This window comes from Pelophylax lessonae (genome assembly GCF_965119305.1).
Source record: "Pelophylax lessonae genome assembly, chromosome: 6".
NCBI lineage: Eukaryota > Metazoa > Chordata > Amphibia > Anura > Ranidae > Pelophylax > Pelophylax lessonae.
The window spans coordinates 320,084,779-320,107,397 of record NC_138773.1 but is presented as its reverse complement, the minus strand read 5'-3'; the positions used below and the strand labels follow the sequence as shown (position 1 = coordinate 320,107,397).

The window sequence follows — 22,619 nt, the reverse complement described above, 5'->3', positions numbered from 1 at the left end:
AGTGCTGGGAAATAATTTTGGCCACATAAAATATTGACACTTTGGGCCCAATTTGGACATTTTCACTTAGGGGTGTACTCACTTTTGTTGCCAGCGGTTTAGACATTAATGGCTGTGTGTTGAGTTATTTTGAGGGGACAGCAAATTTACACTGTTATACAAGCTGTAGCAAAGTGTCATTTCTTCAGTGTTGTCACATGAAAAGATAGAATAAAATATTTACAGAAATGTGAGGGGTGTACTTACTTTTGTGAGATACTGTATGATGTTTGGGAGTTCTTAGTCATTTTCTAAAAAAAAAAAAAAAAAAAAAAAATTAATGTAGATAAAAAATAAAAATAAAAAATAAAAAATGTTCTCCAGGCAGCAGGTGGTTAAACGTTCTGACTTTAGCGCCATTGAAATATTTGCTAGATAACACTCGGCGCTCACCAAACGGCGATTTTTTTATTACTTTAATCTGTTCATAAACAAGTAAAATAGAAGTATTTCAGAGACTGGAAGGTGAGTGATTGGAGGTCACGGACACGCCATCCTCTACAATCGATGGTCTCTGCGCATTTGTGCGGCATAAATGCCTTTTGTGTAGCGGCAGAGCTCTCGTAACGCCGAACTTCTGAGCAACCTTTACATTCCAGAACAGATTAACTAGGAAATGCCCCGCAAAGCTGTATACTATGTATATATAGGTGCCGGAACACCGCCATGTATATTATAAACCATCTCACTCAAGCTGCAGCACAAATGACTCTTCCCGGGAAGGAAATAAAATCCGGCAATATTTCTATCATACCCGGCTTAACTGCATCCCGGCAGCAAGCCACGACTTCTCTGAATTCCCCCGGTGAAATTGCTTCACGGAAACAGAATAAAATCTTTTCCTATTACTTTTTACAATGTTTTTTTTTTTTTTTGCTTTATTTTTCAAAGCAACATCTTTTCAAAGGAAAAAAAAAAATGCTTTTTTCAGGCATGTGCTAGTATAAGTACCTGACTCTGTCTTTATAGTGGCCCCCTGTAACAGCATGAGCCTTCCTAAACTGTCTCAGTCCAGAGCAGGAGGCATTCACACTCTTTGAGCATTTTTCTGGTGTTTCTTGTGCGTTTTTTATTAGCCAATAGAGAAAACTATCATCTGTTGCATCACTTGTTTCTAGGTTTTTCAGCTTTTATTTTTTTTTATTTTTTTTTATTATCATTTTTTTTTCTTTTTTGTTAGGGTAAGGGGTTAGTGTTAAAGTTAGGTTAGGGTTGGGACTAGGGGTTGGGGTTAGATTTAGGATTAGGAGTTAGGGTTTGTGTTAGTGATTATTTTATTTATTGTCTTATTAATAATAATAATAATAATAATAATAATAATAATAATGTTATTATTGTTATTATTTATGTATTTATTTATTTTTGTTAAGGGTTAGGATGGTAATCTACAACTACAATCTTATTTATCGCCCTATTCCATCCCATCTCTATCCATTCCACTGATCCAATCCCGGCTCCATCCTTCCCCCTGATACCATCCCGGCTCCATCCTTCCCCCTGATCCCATCCTGGCTCCATCCTTCCCCCTGATCCCATCCTGGCTCCATCCTTCCCCCTGATCCCATCCTGGCTCCATCCTTCCCCCTGATCCCATCCTGGCTCCATCCTTCCCCCTGATTCCATCCTGGCTCCATCCTCCCCCCCCTCACTCTCTTCCCCATGCCTCCATCCTCTGCAATTTTAGTGTACATAGAAATCATCACAGACCTCAGATCAGCCGCGTTCTGGCTGAGTGGTGTGCTGCTCCCTGCCTCCTCCTCTCTGGGGTGGGTTCAGTGCACCCCACTCTGCACTGTCTGTGGGTCAGAGGCAGCCGGGGAGAGATGTCAGCTGCCATGCAAAGACAGTGTAGCTCACAGTGTGTGGCCCTGCACACGCCATGGGCGTTCCAGGACTCATCCCTGATTCGGGGCATGGATGAAATTCCGGGATGGTCCCGGGGAATGGGAGGTATGGTCTAGGGCAGTGTGGCCTGGTAAGGCCATGCATGGCAGTGACTTGACCAAACTCCTAGTGGAGGGGCTGGAAGCCCCTGGCAATGACCTGCTGTTGCGTGGCTAAGGTTGGGTCCCGGAAAATATTCAAGCTGCTTCCTAACTAGGCACCTGCAGCCTTGCCACTGCCGCTATTTTGTCGTGAATGGACATTTCTTGGAAGAAACCCAACAGTTTTCATGGCTGCGGGTGCACCTTCTTGCGCCTTGACATGAAGGATGGTCCCTGGTTGCCGTAGGTGCTTGGAGCGGGGTTGTAGCTGCCGTGGAGGCGCTGTTGCCACTGGATTCCCCCCGGTGGCTGGGCAGAGCTCTCAGGCTTTGCATCCATCTCAGAACTCAGTCGCCACCCCCCCCCCCCGACACACACACACACTTTTAACCTTTTGATCGCCCCTGATGTTAACCCCGTCCCAGGTGGTGTTATTAGTACAGTGATGACAGTACATACTTTTAGCACTGATCACTGTATTAATATCACTTGTTCCCACAAAGTGTCAAAAATGTTAGTTAGTGTCAGACTGTCCACCGCAATATCGCAGTCCCACTATAAGTCGCTGATTGCCGCCTTAAAAAAAAAATACCAGTATATATATATCTATCGTAGTTTCATGCAAACCAATTAATATACACTAACTGGTATTTTTTTTTTTAACCAAAAATATATAGCAGAATACATATTGGCCTAAATTTTTTTAAGAAATTCGATTTTTTTCAATTTTTTTATGGGATTTGTTTTATAGCAGAATTTATTTATTTTGAAATTATCAGTCTTTTTTGGTTTATAGCTCAAAAAAAAAAAAAAACCAGTGGAGATCAAATACCACCAAAAAGTAAGCTGTATTTGTGTAAAAAAATTATATAAATGTAATTTGGGTACAGCGTTACATGACCACGCAATTGCCAATTAACCACAACTGGACCGGAAGGATTTTCCCCCTTAATAGCCAGGCACTGCATTACTTTAACTGACAAATTAATTGCTGTACCCAAATACAATTGATGTCCTTTTTTTTTCCCACAAATAGAGCTTTCTTTTGGTGGTATTTAATCACCTGTGCAATTTTTATTTATTGCACTATAAACAAAGAAATAGCGACAATTTAAAAAAAAAAAAAACAAAAAAAAAAACAATATTTTTCTCTTTCTGCTATAAAACGTTACCAAAAAAAATAAAATAAATAAAATAAAATTTTTTCATCCTTTTAGGCAAATTTGTATTCTGCTACATATTTTTGCTAACAAAAATCCCAATACGCGTATTTTGATTGGTTTGCTCAAAAGTTTTCACGTCTACTAACTACAGAAAAGATTTATGTCATTTGTATGTATTTTTTATTTTTTTCTAGTAATAGCGGCGAACTGCAATTTTTAGCGTGACTGCAACATTGCGGTGGACAGATCGGACCCCTAACTGACATTTTTGACACTTTTGGGGGTACCAGTGACATTACTACAGTAATCAGTGCTAAAAATATGCACTGTTACTGTAATGAAGACACTGGCGGGGAAGGGGTTAACCCAGGGGCGATCAAAGGGTTAGGTGTGAGCCTAGGGGAGTGTTTACTAACTGTATGGAGGAGGGGCTTGTAAAATGACCATAGAGACCTGTGATCCTATATAGAAGGATCACAGGAGCTCCGTGATCATTTCAGAGAGAACGGTCTGCTGTTTTTACAAAAGCTGCCCGTCGTTCTCTCTCTCAGGAGGGTGCCCGGCAGCAATGTTGGCCGCCGGCCCCGTGGATCAGCCTCCCCACTGGCGAGTGGGTGCAAATACGGCGATTCGCGGGAACCGTTGTCTCTCAGATAGGAGCGATTGCGGGCGCCCGGCGGCAATCGCGGCCGCCGGCCCCGTGGATCAGCTTCCCCGTTGGCCAATGGGCGCAGGTATGGCGATTCGCGGGAACCGTTGTCTCTCAGATGAGAGCGATCGCGGGCGCCCGGCGGCAATCATGGCCGCCGGCCCCGTGGAGCAGCTTCCCATGGGGCGAGTATGCGCAGGTACGGCGATTCGCGGGAACTGTTGCCTCTCAGCGGGGATTGATCATGGGTGCCTGGCAGCAATTACAGCTGCCGGTCCCGTAGATTGGCTTCCCCGCCTCCTAATGGGGGGCGGGCGTGCGCCTCTGGCGGTGCGTGTGCGCCCCATGAGTGCTCCCGCAAACCAACGTACCCATAAGTCGGTTACGCCAGCTGAGCCAGCCTGCTGCAGTTTATCTCAGCAAGTAGTTAAAGTAGCGCAGTGCCAAAAATCAATAAAATGGCCTGGTCAGGAAAAGGGGGGGGGGGGGGGTAAGAGCTGGTTCACACTACCACTACCAGAAAGTCGCCCCGTGACTTGAAGAGACTTGTTTAGAGACTTGGAAGAGACTTGGAAGAGACTTGGAAGAGACTTGTAAGAGACTTGTGCACTACTTTGAAGAGACAGGCGACTTTGTCTGTGGGGAATGCCTGGCTAATCTCTTTCTTCTTCCTGGAAAGTCTGATAACAAGTCGTGTCAATTAAGATAAGGAGGCGGCTCCCATTGGAGTATATGGGACAGTCGGATCACAGGTCGCTTCAAAGTAGTACAGGACCCTTTTCTGAAGTCGGAGCGACTTCAGTAGTGCCAATTAAGACGGCACTGATTGATTAACATTGCTTTTGTTATGTCAAGCTACCTGGGGCAACACAAGTTGCCTCACAAGTCGCGCTAGTGTGAATGGGCTCTTAATCTTTCCGGAGCTGAAGTAGATATATACTGTACATGGAAATGTTTTGAGATGATCCTTTGTTTCTCACCTTTACACAAAAGAAAACCAAAATATTTCAGACGTGCTGGTCTTCTAAGAGGATGATTCTCGCAGCTCGCGATGAACAGCTGGGAATATTGTTTCTGATGTTGAGAATCCCGTTGATTACACTCAAAATGAAGCCACCATATTTCCAGAAGTCTGCAAACAGAATCAGTCAACAACAAAAAAGCAAAATAAAGGTTTTATGGCTTCTGAAAGCGTCTTTACTGCCTCCCAGATGCCTCTGGCTGCAAATAACCAGCTCAGTGATTGCTGAGCACCGCGGATTAAATGTGTGTTCTTTACAGCGGTAAACAGCTACACAATATTGCCGGGAGTATGCCAACACCCCTCCAAATTTTAGGATTTAGGTTTTTTACAGTAAATGCAGATTGTTAAAAGAGAAGTAGGGGAATTTAAAAAATAAAATGTATCTTCACCTAGGTGGATGCAACATTGGTCTGATGCTGCATCTGTCCCACCGTGGCTCTAAAACCGAGAACTGAGAGATCAAAGACCACATGCGCCGATTGGCCAGAGGGGGTGCCAATCAGCGGGTCGCTGCTATTTTCTCATCCCACTGTACGTTTCGTCATCACAGACGTCCTTGATGAGATAATGGGGATTAAAGTCGAGATTTAATGTTGAAAAATGTAGGGTAATGCACTTGGGTGTCAGAAATATGAACGCAAGTTACTCGCTAGGAAGTGATCCTCTGGGTGAATCTAAGATGGAAAAGGACCTGGGGGTCCTAGTAGATGACAAGCTCAGCAATTGCATGCAATGCCAAGCCGCTGCAAGCAAAGCCAACAGAATACTCGCATGTATAGAAAAGGGGATTCACTCCAGAAATAAAGAGATTATTCTCCCACTCTACAAGACTCTGGTCCGGCCACATCTGGAGTATGCTGTTCAGTTCTGGGCACCGGTCCTCAGGAAGGATGTGCTGGAACTGGAGAGAGTCCAGAGAAGGGAAACAAAAATAATTAGGGGAATGGAGGACATCAGCTATGAGGAAAGACTACAAGCACTGAACCTATTCTCTCTGGAGAAGAGACGCTTGAGAGGGGATATGATATCAATGTACAAATACTGTACTGGTGACCCTAGCATAAGGAACAAACTTTTTAGAGAAAGGGAATTCAATAAGACATGGGGGCACTCACTAAAACTAGAAGAAAAGCAGTTGAACCTTAAACTGCCTAGGGGATTCTTTACTGTCAGAGTAGTAAGGATGTGGAATTGTCTACCAGAGGGGGAGCCAATCAGCAGGTCGATGCTATTTTCTCAGCCCGACATATGTTTCGTCATAATAGACGTCCTCGATGGGGCAATGGGGATTAAAGTCAGGATCCCTCCAGAGCCTGGACCGGCTGAGTGACATCAGCCAACAGCAGGCTTTAGCCTGCTGTCAGCGGAAAACGGGTCACAGGAGATCAGAACTGAGTGCATTCCTGTGACCCAAAGGGGAAGTAGGACCAAAAGACTTTTGGCCCTACTTCTGCTCTAATACTACAGCATACAAATACATTTTATACAGTTGTGGTCTTGTGCACCCAGGGCTTTTTTTTCAGCTGGAATGTAGGGGAACATAGTTCCATCACCTCCAGCACTGGGCAGATATTATATATCCTGTACACCAAGGACTTTTTTTCAGCTGGGTATACAGGATATATAATATATGCCCAGTGCTGCAGGACCCCCACAATAGACCCCCACATTTTTGTGTGGGGGGCTATTGTTGCTAGGAAGGCCTACTATAGCTGGTGCGGGTCTTATCTTGCTTGGGGGGTCAATTGTTGCTTGGCGGGATCTACTGTTAAGGGAGAGGTCTATTGTTGCTGGCTGCTGGATGGTCTATTGATGCTGGTTGCTAAGAGATCTGTTGTTGCTGATAGGGTTCTATTGTGGCCGGGGTGGTATTTTGTTGTGGGGGAGTTTGTTGCTGGGGGAGTACTATTGTCCTGCGGCCGTGGGGGATCCATTGTTGCTGGGGGGAGGGGTCTATTGTTGCTGAGGTGGCATACCTCCCAACTTTCTGAGATGCCAACGAGGGACACTTATTAGCAAAACTATATAGGCATAGGACACTCCAACATGGAATCTTGTCTTCCAAGTGTTTCACCTCCCTGGCTGGAGCTGAATTAATGGCCCATACACACGTTTAGAATATCGTACGAAAAATAAACATTTCGAAGCGATCTTGCGATAATCTGAATGTTAGTACACAACTTTCGAGAGCCAATCATGACAATTCATCTGATATTAGCCGATGGGACAAGGATGACATTTTTTCTCGTGCGATACCAGTACAGTTGTATGTAGCATTACTCCCATGGGAGCTGCTGGTTACGGATTCCCCTGGGTTACCCATAGCAACAACATGACAATATAGCATATTCTAAGTGCTTAGTCAGAAAACAGTCCAGGGGTTTTGTTTTTTTGTTGTTTTATTTGAGAACTTGGATAGGAGAAGGAATGAGTGGGATACTCCAGCTGTATAAATTATGCACAATTGCTGGGACTACTATGTAACGCTGAGTGCGGCAAGGCCACTGCTTCACCTTGCCACTTTAGTGAATTACTGAACTGTATTGCACTGTGAATCACTCTTCAGGTTCCTACATGGCACCCCATTTGTCCCTACTCTTCAGGGTTCTGAAACTGGCACCCTCTTTACTCTGACACTCTGTGTGAGCTGGCCCCTTGATCCTCTGAATTCACTGGAGGGGTCCCCCTTCCTGGGCAGACCCTTTGGCAAGTCCCCTGGTACTCACGGACACTGTTTTTCCCGGAAGACTCTGCCAGCAGCTCCACTGTCAGCTGTACTGGATCCTTTGTGACTCAGCTCCACACATGGTTCACTAGGCCGACTGCCTAAGACCACTTTCCTCATACAGCAGGAGGAGAGACAGCCGTCAGCCTCCTCCTGGGACACTGCTTCCCACCAAAAAGACACCCTGTCACATGTCCCCTTGGCTTTTATAAGCAATCCTAGGATGCACTGCAAGAGTGCCCACCCACTGAGACTCCCACAAAAGCCAATGTGCCACTGGCTGGGTTTCCTCCACTGTCCAACAGGCTTCCCTATTGGATACAGTGGGGACACTCCCTCAGACCCAGCGAATCACACATGGGAACATGCAACAGGCAAAACTAGTAGATCGGGCTCCCCTGATTAGCAGAAGGAGCATAAGATGCTTTTACCTAGCACCTACCTAGGAGGGTGCTACATGTAGATCACTTCCGAATTTTTGGTAACTTTAGTAACTCTTCATTTTCGATACGAGACTAGCATGCAAAAAATAATAAAAAACGGACGATCATTCGCCTGATAATCTCATCATGTGTACCAGGCAAAAGGCCCACACCTAGCTCCCTGCTGAAACCAAGGGTGCACACCTGGACACACACACCCTGCAGGTCTCCAGGAAGACCTGGACAGAGGATTGAAGACTTTTTCCCACCTAAAGTTCTTTGACTCCAGGACTATCAATCCTGGAGAACACTGACTACTTAGTCTCATCCACTCAGCAATAATCCTCTGGAGCCTTAGACTCTGCCTTAAAGCGGAGTTCCGGCCACAAAATTTTTTTTTCAATAAAAATACCCCCGGGACAGTCAGGGCTAGTACATTCCATAATGGATAGCCTCTGTACTGTCCCGGGTCGCACTTACCTTTTAGAAGAAATACAGTGGGTACGGAAAGTATTCAGACCCCCTTAAATTTTTCACTCTTTGTTATATTGCAGCCATTTGCTAAAATCATTTAAGTTCATTCTTCTTCCTCATGAATGTACACATAGCACCCCATACTGACGGGAAAACACAGAATTGTTGACATTGTTGCAGATTTATTAAAAAAGAAAAACTGAAATATCACATGGTCCTAAGTATTCAGACCCTTTGCTGTGACACTCATATATTTAACTCAGGTTCTTTCCATTTCTTCTGATCATCCTTGAGATGGTTCTACGCCTTCATTTGAGTCCAGCTGTGTTTGATTATACTGATTGGACTTGATTAGGAAAGCCACACACCTGTCTATATAAGACCTTCCAGATCACAATGCATGTCAGAGCAAATGAGAATCGTGAGGTCAAAGGAACTGCCTGAAGAGCTCAGAGACAGAATTGTGGCAAGGCACAGATCTGGCCAAGGTTACAAAAAGATTTCTGCTGCACTTAAGGTTCCTAAGAGCACAGTGGCCTCCATAATCCTCAAATGAAAGACGTTTGGGACGACCAGAACCCTTCCTAGAGCTGGCCGTCCGGCCAAACTGAGCTATCGGGGGAGAAGAGCCTTGGTGAGAGAGGTAAAGAAGAACCCAAAGATCACTGTGGCTGAGCTCCAGAGATGCAGTCAGGAGATGGGAGAAAGTTGTAGAAAGTCAACCATCACTGCAGCCCTCCACCAGTCGGGGCTTTATGGCAGAGTGGCCCGACGGAAGCCTCTCCTCAGTGTAAGACACATGAAAGCCCGCATGGAGTTTGCTAAAAAAACACCTGAAGGACTCCAAGATGGTGAGAAATAAGATTCTCTGGTCTGATGAGACCAAAATAGAACTTTTTGGCCTTAATTCTAAGCGGTATGTGTGGAGAAAACCAGGCACTGCTCATCACCTGTCCAGTACAGTCCCAAAAGTGAAGCATGGTGGTGGCAGCATCATGCTGTGGGGGTGTTTTTCAGCTGCAGGGACAGGACGACTGGTTGCAATCGAGGGAAAGATGAATGCGGCCAAGTACAGGGATATCCTGGACAAAAACCTTCTCCAGAGTGCTCTGGACCTCAGACTGGGCCGAAGGTTTACCTTCCAACAAGACAATGACCCTAAGCACACAGCTAAAATAACGAAGGAGTGGCTTCACAACAACTCCGTGACTGTTCTTAAATGGCCCAGCCAGAGCCCTGACTTAAACCCAATTGAGCATCTCTGGAGAGACCTAAAAATGGCTGTCCACCAACGTTTACCATCCAACCTGACAGAACTGGAGAGGATCTGCAAGGAGGAATGGCAGAGGATCCCCAAATCCAGGTGTGAAAGACTTGTTGCATCTTTCCCAAAAAGACTCCTGGCTGTATTAGATCAAAAGGGGGCTTCTACTAAATACTGAGCAAAGGGTCTGAATACTTAGGACCATGTGATATTTCAGTTTTTCTTTTTTAATAAATCTGCAACAATGTCAACAATTCTGTATTTTTCTGTCAGTATGGGGTGCTATGTGTACATTCATGAGGAAGAAGAATGAACCTAAATGATTTTAGCAAATGGCTGCAATATAACAAAGAGTGAAAAATTTAAGGGGGTCTGAATACTTTCCGTACCCACTGTACTTACCTTTAAAATTTCTTCTCCAGCGCTGCCATCTCGGATGCGGGCAGCTGAAGCCAGCGCGTCCTCTTCTGCGTCCTCTTCCGTGTCCTCTTCCCCCAGAATGCGCTTGCACCGGCCCCTCTCGTCACTTCCTCTTTGCATTGATTCCTGGGAGCTGAACTTCATCGCTCCCAGGAATCAATGCGCCTGCACCGGCCCCGCTCGTAACTCCGGTGCAGGCGCGTCATCCCTCCACAGCTTCTGGGCAGGCACGTCATCCCTCCCCAGCTCCAGGGCTGAAGTGGTTAATAATGAGGTCCAGCTACCAGGTAAGATGTGGTCCTTGGAAAGGAGGCGTTATCCTACCCAATGCTATACAAAGCCTCTGGGCTCCAGGACCCTGAACATGACTTATTAGGATCTGAGATTTCTCCACATCGGCCATAAACCCTGGAGGACGTCACCACGTGTAGGTGAGAAACCTAGGTGACACATGTTTCCAACATACAACGGATAGAATTCCCTTGCTGGGTCCTTGGCCTGTGTTCTACAAAATATGCAGTCCTGTAGAGCCGGAAACTGGAGGGATTCAGGATTTGTCTTCTCATCCTTTGCCTGGTTCTTAAAAAAAAAAAAAAAGCTGCTTTTCAAAACAGAAACCCTTTCATTTCTCCGGCATCTTTGCTAATATTATCCCCAGCATGCTATAACTATCTGGCATGTTGCTTTCAAACAAGCACTGATGAGATGGGAATTTTCTATGTCCTCCCAAATGGCTTGTTTGTTTCTGCAAATACGTTCACATTTCAGACTCCACTTATGGGGAAAGAATTGCACTAAATGGACTCGGACAAGAAGAACTGACAGAACATCCTTCACAATTGCCTGAAACGATGAACCTTTGGTGAGTTCACACCTAGTTAGTCAGGCTGACACAAGTCCATCGAGTTCATCTAATGGAAAGAAAAAATAAATAGAAAAAGATAGAAAACTCAGGCAGTTCTGAACCCTGTCCCGTGTCTTACCATTCCCAAGAAACAGCCTCAGCCCAATCTCTAATGAAGGATTTGGACTGCGTGCCAAACCGGGCCGTTTGCTTGAGAGAATCTAAATGAGCTTTGAGCTTAATTTCTTCCTGACTTTGGACACCTTTGAGCACCTTTCAGCGGCTGCGCCTCTCTCACACAGGATGCTGCTGGCCCATAATGCCTCGGCCTATAATGCACTCCAAGCGTTGTGGTCTACAGCCTCCCGTCCTGGCTTACCATCAGATAATCAGGCCGGATCAGAATGGAAAATGAAGCTGATGTTCATGGTAATGATACCTATGAAGAAGATCCTGAGAGTGCTGAATGCACGGGTTATGGCAGTCATTATAACCTGGCATTCCGGGAATTAATTAGCATTAAAAGTCGCAAAAACCATGGCTGCTGACTGATTGGAAATGACGAGAATCGCCCCGCTGTGTATTAAGCCTCCTGGTGCTTTTAAAAGGCTGTTTGACCTTGGTGGCAAGAGCAGAATTAGCGCTAAATGATGGCGGCGATTGATAAATACACCTCCATGTGCTAATATACTCTTTTTTTTTAACCACTTCTGGAATGGAAGGATTTACCCGCCTAAAGGGTAACTCCACTTTCGTGGGGAAAAAAAAAATAAAGAAAAAACAATATAGCGCATACAATTGCGACACAAATCATATTGTAATTGAATGTTATTAAAAATTGCATTTCCTTTTCAATCTGCAGCCACTGTAATTTTCTGAAAATACAACCTGTACGGCGATTTGCTCAGTCGAGCCAGCATGCCGCAGTAATATATAAGGCGGGCGGTTGGCCAGTGGTTAAAAGCCCCTATATAAAAAAACACTTATAAAATGTAAAATCAAAAGCGCTTGTAGTCACATTCACATTCCTCTGCTCACCACTCCACACACATCCCAGTGGCTGCGTGACATCACGGGCTCAGCCCCTCCCTCCTACACGGGTGTCGCCCATTAATTGGGCTTCTTCAGTAGGAGTGTAGGTACATTTTTAGAGCCTCCACAGTGGAAGCACATGGATTATAATAGATAGGAAGAGGGCAGGTGAGCCTAGGGGGGAGCCCACCCCTCCCTCAAGGCACAGGGGTGCATTGGACACCCAGCATGTATCATTATGGCAGCAAAGGTGTCCAGAGCGCCCCCCCACCAGTATTTCAACAGTACAAACAAATGCCCACTTCCCTCACCTATAACTGGCCTTTATAGCAAGGAGCTCATGGAAGGGCAACACCCTTGCTGCAAAGGCCAGTTGGAGGTGAAGGAAGTGGGAATTTTTTTTTATAAACACTGGAAGAAAACGGAAGCGCCTACTAAGTGTAGCTTTTAGGAACTTTAATAAGATAAAACAAGGGGAAAACTACTCACAAAGGTAGTGTAAACACAGGCACATCACTAGGATCCTCTGCGTCCTCTGGAACTGGGGCAACACACGTCCAAAGAAGCCGGTACATCCAAACCTGGCTCTGGGCAGGGGCGGATCCAGAGTCTAGTCTTGGGAGGGGCACTGCCAGAAAATAGGGTGTTGCTTACAGAACTGTTTTTAACGTATTATACAGTCCTAACCTTGTTGACACGTTTAAAATGATGCCCCTTCCTCTCAGCGCGGAGGAGGTAGGGAAGAATAATGAAACCTGTCAACCACAGTAATTAAAATGTTAAGGCCACCCGCGACAGTAGCTGCGGTCTTAACACTGCGCTATACTGCAGCTCCATCTGGGACTCCTTCCCTCCGCCACACACTGCGGCAAAACTAAGGGGGAAGGCTTCTACAGCGTACCTCTCCGTCTGGGACTCATGCCCCTACAGCAGGGGTGCCCAACCTTTTGAGGAGAGAGGAACTCTTTAGCACCTTGGTAACCGGTCGCGGGCTACAATGAGCGGAGCGGGCAGATGACAAATCCATGTCCACTCAGCATATGCAGAGCAGATACGGACAAAGCCGCTCTACTCTATGGGCCCTCTGATCCGCCCAGACAGAAGGGGACGGATCTCCTTGTGTTTTTTTAAGTGGATCGGATTGGAGATAGGCGGGTGTAAATGGACACAAAACCTATAGAGGTGAATGGAGGGTCTAATTGGGTCCACATGAAAAACAGACAGGTGGACCTGATTAGACCGATTGTGTGAAAGGGGCCTGAGGCTGCTTTCACATAGGTGTCATTTACCTGCACCTCAACTGACCTCAATCTTCTCTTCTTCCTCAGGATTACTGCAGGTATCGCTGGCTGCTGCTGTCCCAAAGGCGGGTATGGCTGCTGGCTGTCCTACAAGGCTGGTACTGCTGGCACTGGGGAATTACAGTTCATTGAGGGAACCATGAATGCCAACATGTACTGTGACATACTGAAGCAGACAATGATCCCCTCCCTTCAGAGACTGGGCCGCAAGGCAGAATTCCAACATAATAACGACCCCAAACACAGCTCCAAGACGACCACTGCCTTGCTAAAGAAGCTGAGGGTAAAGGTGATGGACTGGCCAAGCATGTCTCCAGACCTAAACCCTATTGAGCATCTGTGGGGCATTCTCAAATGGAAGGAGGAGGAGCGCAAGGTCTCTAACATCCACCAGCTCCGTGATGTCATCATGGAGGAGTGGAAGAGGACTGCAGTGGCAACCTGTGAAGCTCTGGTGATCTCCATGCCCAAGAGGGTTAAGGCAGTGCTGGAAAACAATGGTGGCCACACAAAATATTGACACTTTGGGCCCAATTTGGAAATTTTCACTTTTGTTGCCAGCGGTTTAGACATGAATGGCTGTGTGTTGAGTTATTTTGAGGGGACAGCAAATTTACACTGTTATACAAGCTGTACACTCACTACTTTACATTGTAGCAAAGTGTCATTTCTTAAGAGCCCATTTACATTAGCGCGACTTGTCAGGCGACTTGTCAGCCCGACAAGTCGCGCTCGGTCGCGGTCCATTGATCAGCACAGGACCCGTTCTAATAGGAGCGACACAAGTCGCTCCGACTTAGAAAAAGGGCCCTGTACTACTTTGGGGCGACCTCGGAGCGACTTGCATTGACTTCCATTATGTGAAGTCTCTGCAAGTCGCTCCGAAGTCGCGGTGCACGCGATTTCACAGGTCGCCCCCCAAAGTCGTGTCGCGCTAGTCTGAATGGGCTCTCAGTGTTGTCACATGAAAAGATAGAATAAAATATTTACAAAAATGTGAGGGGTGTACTCACTTTTGTGAGATACTGTATCTGTTACAAAAAAAAAAAAGCTGAAGGGGTTTCAAATCCTTACTTACTATATCCAAAAACGTAAAATCGTGCATCCATACAGTGAAAGCGAGATGGTCAGATGTCCACCTGCCTTTGGTTACATAGTAAAATGATCCCAAAAATCAGTGGCGGGAGAAAGTCATCCAGCGCCCAGGGCAAGGATGCCAAACTGCGCCCCCCCCTTCCCTTAGGGTTAGGGTCAAGGCACCCCCCCCCCACTCCTGCAATAAATTGTTGAGCCCAGAGCAACTGTCCCTCCTGCCCACCCCTTGTCCCGGCCCTGCCAAAAATATATGGGGGTCTGTAAATTGACCGGAAAGAACCAGGTTCCTCTAAGCCTCGGTTCACACTAGGGCGACCTGTGAGGCGACCTGGTCGCCTCACAGGTCGCCGCAGGTCGCCTCCCATAGGGAAGCTGCGGACCCGTTCTAATAGGAGCGACACAAGTCGCTCCGACTTAGAAAAAGGGTCCGGAGCTTATTTGGGGCGACCAGGAGGCGACCGCCATAGACTTCAATGTTATGAAGTCCGTGGCGGCCGCTCCGAGGTCGCGGCGCGCTGCTCGCACCGCGATCTCGGAGGTCGCCCCTGGAAGTAGCGTCGCGGTAGTGTGAACCAGCGCTTAGTTTCAAAAAAGATCAATTTTCAAAACTTCTCGCCAGGTAAACAAACAATAAAATAAAAAAAAAAAAAAAAAACAAAGAATCATAGACATTTTCTTGACTGTAATAAATATATTTTTTCACACTGTGCATTCAGGCTAAGCCATACCGGGAAAATAAGTTGTATAGAGGGTTTCATAAGATTACAGTCGGCTGGCATTTTAGGCTTTTAAGAAAATCAAAGTGATAAAAAAAAAAAAGAATAAAAAAAAAAATGAAAAAAAAAAAGCATTTGCATACAGTCATTGCTTTCCTTTTGTTGCTGAAAACTTGTTCTGTTCGGCACATTTACTTCCAGATCGGGAAGAATACATCATTCAGCGTGTCTGGCGGCGAAGAGGCGGTGAGAGGGGGAGGGGGCACATTGTACTCCGGTGCTTGTTAATAAAAATAGAGGCTAAAAAAGACTTCACAGAAGTTCAAGCAATATCAAAATTGCGACTGTCTGGATACGTTCACCTCGTTCTGTAGCTCCCTGCAGGGAAGTAAACTTCATAAGCGGCGGTGTTTTCACCTCCGCAAGTAGAGAGGCTGTTAAAGTAATAAAAAAAAATAAAAAAATCTTTAAAAGTAATTTAACCTGATAGAACTGTGGTTGCTGCCATTGCTTCTAAAATATAATAATAGGCCAACAACCCCTGGGTTCGGTTCGCATGAGGACTCCCGAACAGAGAAACAAACTGGACCTGAGCCACGAACTCTATTAACCACTTGCCGACCAGCCACTGCAGATATTCGGCAGTATTGGTCGACCAATATCGTTTTTTTTACCGCCGATACCGATATTTTGGTCATCGGATATCGGTAACGGCCGATATTGGCTGGTATTTTCGGACATTAACCACTTGCCGACCAGTCACTGGGACTGTGGCTCGATTCCGTCCAGCGACGTAGACCTACGTTGCTGAACTCCTCCCCTTGTGGACGGCGCACGTGGCTCGCTCCCGCTGTATTCAGTCACAGCGGGAGTCGGGCCAGGGGAGGAGCGGCGGTGATCACCGCCGCTCTTCCCCGATCGTCGGGGAATCGAGTGTGGAGATCCTCCCGCTTGTGTAAACAGAGCGGGCGGATCTCCTAAGTGACAGGCAGGGTCAGATTGCAGGGTTCAGCATAGCTCAACCGGCGATCTGTCCCTGTGTCACTCAGTCCCCTCCCCCCACACACGTCAGTAAGCACCAGGCATACATTAACCCCTCCCTCTCCAATAAAATTAACCCCTTCCCTGCCAGTGTCATTTTTACAGTAACAGTGCATATGTATAGCACTGATTACTGCAGTAATGTCACTGGTAACCCCAAAACTGTCAAAAATGTCAGTCAAGGGTCCGATCTGTCCGCCGCAATGTCGCAGTCCCGCAAAAAAAAATCGCAGATCGACGCCATTACTCGTTAAAAAAAAAACACCAAAAATGACAAAAATCTTTCCCTTAGTTAGTAAACGCAATAACTTTTGCGCAAACCAATCAAAATACGCTTATTGCGATTTTTTTTTACCAAAAATATGTAGCAGAAAACAAATTGGCCTAAAATGATAAAAAATTTTGATTTTTACATTTTTTGGGAGGCAATTTCATATAAAAAAATTTGAAAAATATTGTTATTTTTTCAAAATTTTCGCTCTTTTTTTGTTTATAGCGCAAAAAGTAAAAATCGCACAGGTGATCAAATACCACCAAAAGAAAGCTCTGTTTGTCGGAAAAAAAGGACGTAAATTTTGTTTGGGTACGGCGTTGCATGACCGCGCAATTGTCAGTTAAAGTCGCACAGTGCCGAATTGCAAAAAGTGGCCTGGACGTAAGACAGCAAAATCCTCCGGTGGTAAAGTGGTTAATGTCTACAGGTACTGTGGTGGAGGGATCTGGAGGTCTAAAAGACCCCAAACCCCTCATCTGCACTTAAAAGCATTCCAAACGCCAAGTTTGGCTGTTTTGCATGCTGTACGTTTTTTTAATTCGGCGCCGCCAGTACCCGGAAGTGATGTCAGACATCACTTCCGGGTACTCGGCGGCGCCAAATTCAAAGAAATGGAGATCCGGTCAGACGGCGGCGGTGCAGATGGAGACCCTGCCAGATGGCGGCGGTGTAGATGGAGACCCGGTCAGACGGCGGCGTTGAAGGTAGGATGTCTGGGTCTCCTGTCCCACCGAGCCGCGGAAGGCGGCGGGAGGGGGGGGCGTCCCCTCCTGCTCCTTGGAATGACAGCCAAGCGGCTTCTCAGCCACATTGGTTGTTATTACAAGACAGCCGACCGTTGGCTATGGACGCCAGTACCGGGGGGATGCCTCTAGCTGCAGGCATCACTCCGGTACAGCACTTTGGTGTCAGCGGCTGCGTGAAGGGTGAATATCTCCTAAACCGTGCAGGTTTAGGAGATATTAATTTTACCTACAGGTAAGCCGCATTATAGGCATACCTGTAGGTAAAATGTACCACTTTACCAGTTTCCCACTTTAGGTATACGTCAGTCGCACGCAGGCAGCTAGGGGGCGCGCTCCCGCCACCGCTCTTCAGCAGGTAAGCCAATGCACGGGTCGGGTGGCTCCAATTGCCGCCTGACATCTGCGATTACCCCCCCCCCCCCCCCAGCTGAGAGAGAAGAATGGTCAGCTGTTGTAAACACATCTGACCGTTCTTCTCTCTGGAATGATCACAGAGCGCCTGTGATCCTTCTATATAGGATTACAGGTCTCTGTGATCATTTCACAGGCCCCGCCCCTATACAGTTAGAAACACGCCCCTAGGTACACATTTAACCCCTTGATCATTTACTGTGTTAACCCCTTCCCTGCCAGTGTCATTATTACAGTGACAGTGAATATTTTTAGCACTGATTACTGTAGTAATGTCACTGGTCCCCCCAAAAGTGTCAAAAATGTCAGTTAGGGGTCCAATCTGTCCGCCGCAATGTCGCAGTCCCCCTAAAAATCGCAGATCGCTGCCATTACTAGTAAAAAAAAAAAACTATAAAAATAACATAAATCTTTCCCGTAGTTAGTAGACGCGATAACCTTTGCGCAAACCATTCGAAATACGCTTATTGCAATTTTTTTTACCAAAAATATGTAGCAGAAAAAAAATTGGCCTAAAATGTTAAAAAATTTTGATTTTTAAATTTTTTTTTTGGGGAATGTTATATAGCAGAATGTGAAAAATATAGTTTTTTTTTTTTTCAGAATTGTCGCTCTTTTTTTGTTTATAGCACAAAAAAATTTAAATCGCACAGGTGATCAAATACCACCAAAAGAAAGCTCTGTTTGTGGGAAAAAACGGATATCAATTTTACATAGGGACAGCGTCACACGACCGCGCAATTGTCCGTTAAAATAACGCAGTGCCGTATCGCAAAAAACGGCCTGGTCATTAAGGGGGCAAATCCTTCCGGTCCAGAAGTGGTTAAAAAGCGGAATATACGACCACTTTAAGGGGGTAAAACCTTCCGGTCCAGAAGTGGTTTCTTCTATCACCATGATACATTCATTATGAAGAGCGCAGGGCCTACGCCTGTTTAGAATTTCATTCAAGTAATTAAAGGATTGCTACTAATTGAATTCTTGGAATGCGTGGGATAATACCACCTTGCAGCGTCTGGTCTGGGGCAGCCTGCGAGTCGCCGGGGTGAGTTTGTATTTGCATGACAGATAGGGATGGCGCTGCCCTCTGTAGGTGACATTCGCTGGCACCCGATGGAAAAGCAGACGCGTCTGTTGAGAATTGATCGCTGAATCTGCAGCGTGTGCGGCTGTACTCTGATCACTTTGTCTGCATCCAATGAATATTAATCAGGTCCTTGTTGAGTCGGTGTCTTCCTGACGATGAAAGTGCTTTTTATTGCTTGCTCCTGTCTGATATGGTGTTCTGTTTATCTACAGCGCTCAGGTATTAGTCTGATAAATTAATCATGCGGATACATCAGGAGGCGATGTATGCATTATACAGTATATGCATTTTTTTTTCCCCCTCTAAATCAGGATAATCTTTAACAAGCTGCCAGTATGGAGATATGTTATTACAGGGTTATTATATTCACGCTGAACACTGGACAGAAATGAATGCAGCCCTGTAATCAATAATACGTTGTGAATTACAGTATATGCCAAAAGTATTGGGACACCTACACGCACAGTACCTTTAATGGCATCCCAGTCTTAGTCCGTAGGGTTTAATATTGAGTTGGCCCACCCTTTGCAGCTATAACAGCTTCAACTCTTCTGGGAAGGCTGTCCACAAGGTTTAGGAGTGTGTCTATGGGAACGTTTGACCGTTCTTCCAGAAGCACATTTGTGAGGTCAGGCCTGGCTCGCAGTTTCCACTCTAATGGCGCTTTTCCACTGCATGGTTCGGATCGGTTTGGCTCGGTTTGGCGCTTTTCCACTGCATGGTACCGCATGGTACGTGTTAGAACCGTTCAGTACGGTTTGGTACAGCGGCGCTTTTCCACTACATGGTACGGCTCGGTACGGCTCGCTTAAACAGTACCACCTCGGTTGGGGTTCCAAGCGGGCCGTACCGATACCATATCCGACAATCCTTTGCATGCAGCATTGATTGTTTGTCACTACTAGCCACTGATTGGTTAGAGAATCATTATAATCCCTCCCACTTACTACTTAGTGGAAAAGCAAACTGAGCCAAGTAGAGCCTATACAGTGCTGAAAGGTGCCGACTCGTACCACGCAGTGGAAAAGCAAACTGAGTCGAGCTGGGCCAAGCAGTGCCGAGTGGAGCCGAGCCGGTACTTGCAGTGGAAAAGTGCCATAATTTATCCCAAAGGTGTTCTATCAGGTTGAAGTCAGGCCAGTCAAGTTCTTCCACTCCAAACTCACTCATCTATGTCTTTGTGGACCTTGTTTTGTGCACTGGTCCAAATCATTTGGTGGAGGGGGGATTAGGGTGTGGGGTTGTTTTTCAAGGGCTGGGCTTGGCTCCTTAGTTCCAGTAAAGGAAACTCTTAAGGTTTAATATTGAGTTGGCCCACCCTTTGCAGCTATAACAGCTTTAACTCTTCTGGGAAGGCTGTCCACAAGGTTTAGGAGTGTGTCTATGGGAATGTTTGGCCATTCTTCCAGAAACGCATTTGTGAGGTCAGGCCTGGCTCGCAGTCTCCGCTCTAATTTATCCCAAAGGTGTTCTATTGGGTTGAGGTGCAGGACAGTCAAGTTCCTCCACTCCAAACTCACTCATCCATGTCTTTATGGACCTTGCTTTGTGCACTGGTCCAAATCATTTGGTGGAGGGGGGGGGGGATTATGGTGTGGGGTTGTTTTTCAAGGGATGGGCTTGGCCACTTAGTTCCAGTGAAGGGAACTCTTAAGTCTAATATTGAGTTGGCCCAACCTTTGCAACTATAACAGCTTTAACTCTTCTGGGAAGTGGTCCACAAAGTTTAGGAGTGCGTCTATGGAAATGTTTGACCAATCTTCCAAAAACGCATATGTGAGGTCAGGCCTGGCTCGCAGTCGCCGCTTCATTCATGTACCTGCATCCACTTACTATAATGTAAGTTTTTATTGTAACCTGTGTAGCACTGCCCCCTTGAGGGCTGCTGGATTTTCACACTTTTAGGTTCCCCTGGGTTACCCATAGCAACTGCATGCAGAATCTTAACATTTTACGTTCCGGCTCAGTCAATGAACAGTATAGGGGTTGTTGTTTTTGTTGTTTTATTTGATATTGGGATGGGAGAAGGGAAGAGTGGGATACTCCAACACTTGAACAATGCTGAGGACTTCTATCTGAGAATGCAGAAAGGCCACAGCTTCATCCTGCCACTAAATGAATCTGAAGTAATGTTCCTTAAGTACTTATGTTCAGGGCACACACCTAGTACCCCCTTTCTATCCACCAGCTGACACCCGTCCTCTGACTACTCCACTCCAGGGTGGTCCCTTTCCCTTAGACATGATCCCCTGTACTCATGATACTGCTTTCCAGGTTCTCCAGTGCCTCAACTCCTCCAGTCAGCTCCCCTGGACCTCTAGGTTCAGCTCCACACCTCTGGCTGACCATTCTGACTGCCTGTGACCATACACCAACCACTGCAGAAGAGGAGGCAGCCGCCACCCTCCTTCCGGGACTCTGCTCACCTGCCAAAACCCCGAGCACATGTGCTCTTGGCTTTTATACTACACCCCACAATGCACAGAGACAGAAGTCTGTGTGTCATTGGCCAGGTTTCCTCCACTGTACAATGTGCCTCCCCATTGGATCAGTGGAGACACTCCCTGAGACCACATGAATCACACACTGAGCACATTGAGCAGACCTAACTCACAGATCCTGCTCTCTTAAGCAGGGAGAATATAGAATTTACCTGCTGCCATGGGCATCTGCAGAACTTTTTTCAGGGGGGGGGGTCATTATTTTAGGGTCACCCATGCTCTGCCCCTTCTCGTCAATGTCATAAATGGGAGGGGCTCGTTGGTGTGGAGGGCTTTTAACTAGTGATCGACCGATTATCGGCAAAGCCGATATATTGAGGGCCGATATGCACTTTCCCCGATATATCGGAATCGGCCACCAAGGTGAATGATATTGCCGATAATTCGGGAAAGTGCTTTGCTGGAGTGATGCCTGCAGCTAGAGGCATCACCCCGGTACCGGCGTCCATAGCCGACGGTCAGCTGTCTTGTAATGACTACCGATGCGGCTGAGAAGACGCTCGGCTGTCATTACAAGGAGCAGGAGGGGATTAACCCCCCCCCCCCTCCCGCCGCCAACCGCGGCTCGCCTGGGTCTCCCGTCCCACCAGGAGGCAACCAGCCTGCACGGCCACTAAAGAGAAGACCCGATCAAAGCTGCATTCGACTCTGATCGGGTCTCCATGTAAAATCCCAGAAGTGATGTCATGACATCACTTCCGGGTACTCGGCGCCAGATTAAAAAAACTGACAGCATTCAAAACAGCCAAACTTGGCGTTTTGAATGCTTTTAAGTGCAGAGGAGGGGTGTTGGTCCTTTACAAGACAGCCGACCGTCGGCTATGGACGCCGGTACCGGGGTGATGCCTCTAGCTGCAAGCATCACTCCAGTACAGCACTTTCCCGAAATATCGGCAATATCGGTAATCTCCGGGTCCGATTCCGATATATATCGGGGGAAAGTGCATATCGGCCCTCGATATATCGGCATTGCCGATAATCGATCGATCCCTTATATATATATTTGTGGTACTTACTAATTTTGAATAGAACTTGTTAATGATACCAAGAAAAGCAGTAAAAAAGATCCCCTACAGCCAGCAACAATAGACCCCCCATCCCCTCCCCCCAGCAACAATGGACCACCTACAACAAAATAGCTCCCTCCCCAGCAACAATAGACCTCCTAGAGCAACAACAGATCTCCTCGCAGCCAGCATCGATAGACCGCCAGCAACAATAGATCCTCCCCAGCAACAAGGAAACACCTACAAGATAATACCACCCTCTCAGAAAGAATAGACCCCCCTGCAGCAACAACAGTTTTTCCAGCAGCCAGCAACAATAGACCTCTCCCTGAACAGTAGATCCCTCCCAGCAACAACAGACCTCCCCAGCAACAATAGACCTCCCCAGCAACAACAGAC

General features: G+C 46.5%; 1 protein-coding gene across 1 annotated transcript in view; it reads left to right on the top strand.

Moving 5' to 3' along the window:
- LOC309557562 (contactin-associated protein-like 5) overlaps nt 1-22,619 on the top strand; it is a 691,665-nt gene that overhangs the window by 86,967 nt on the left and 582,079 nt on the right. The gene's annotated exons all lie outside the window — the stretch shown is intronic.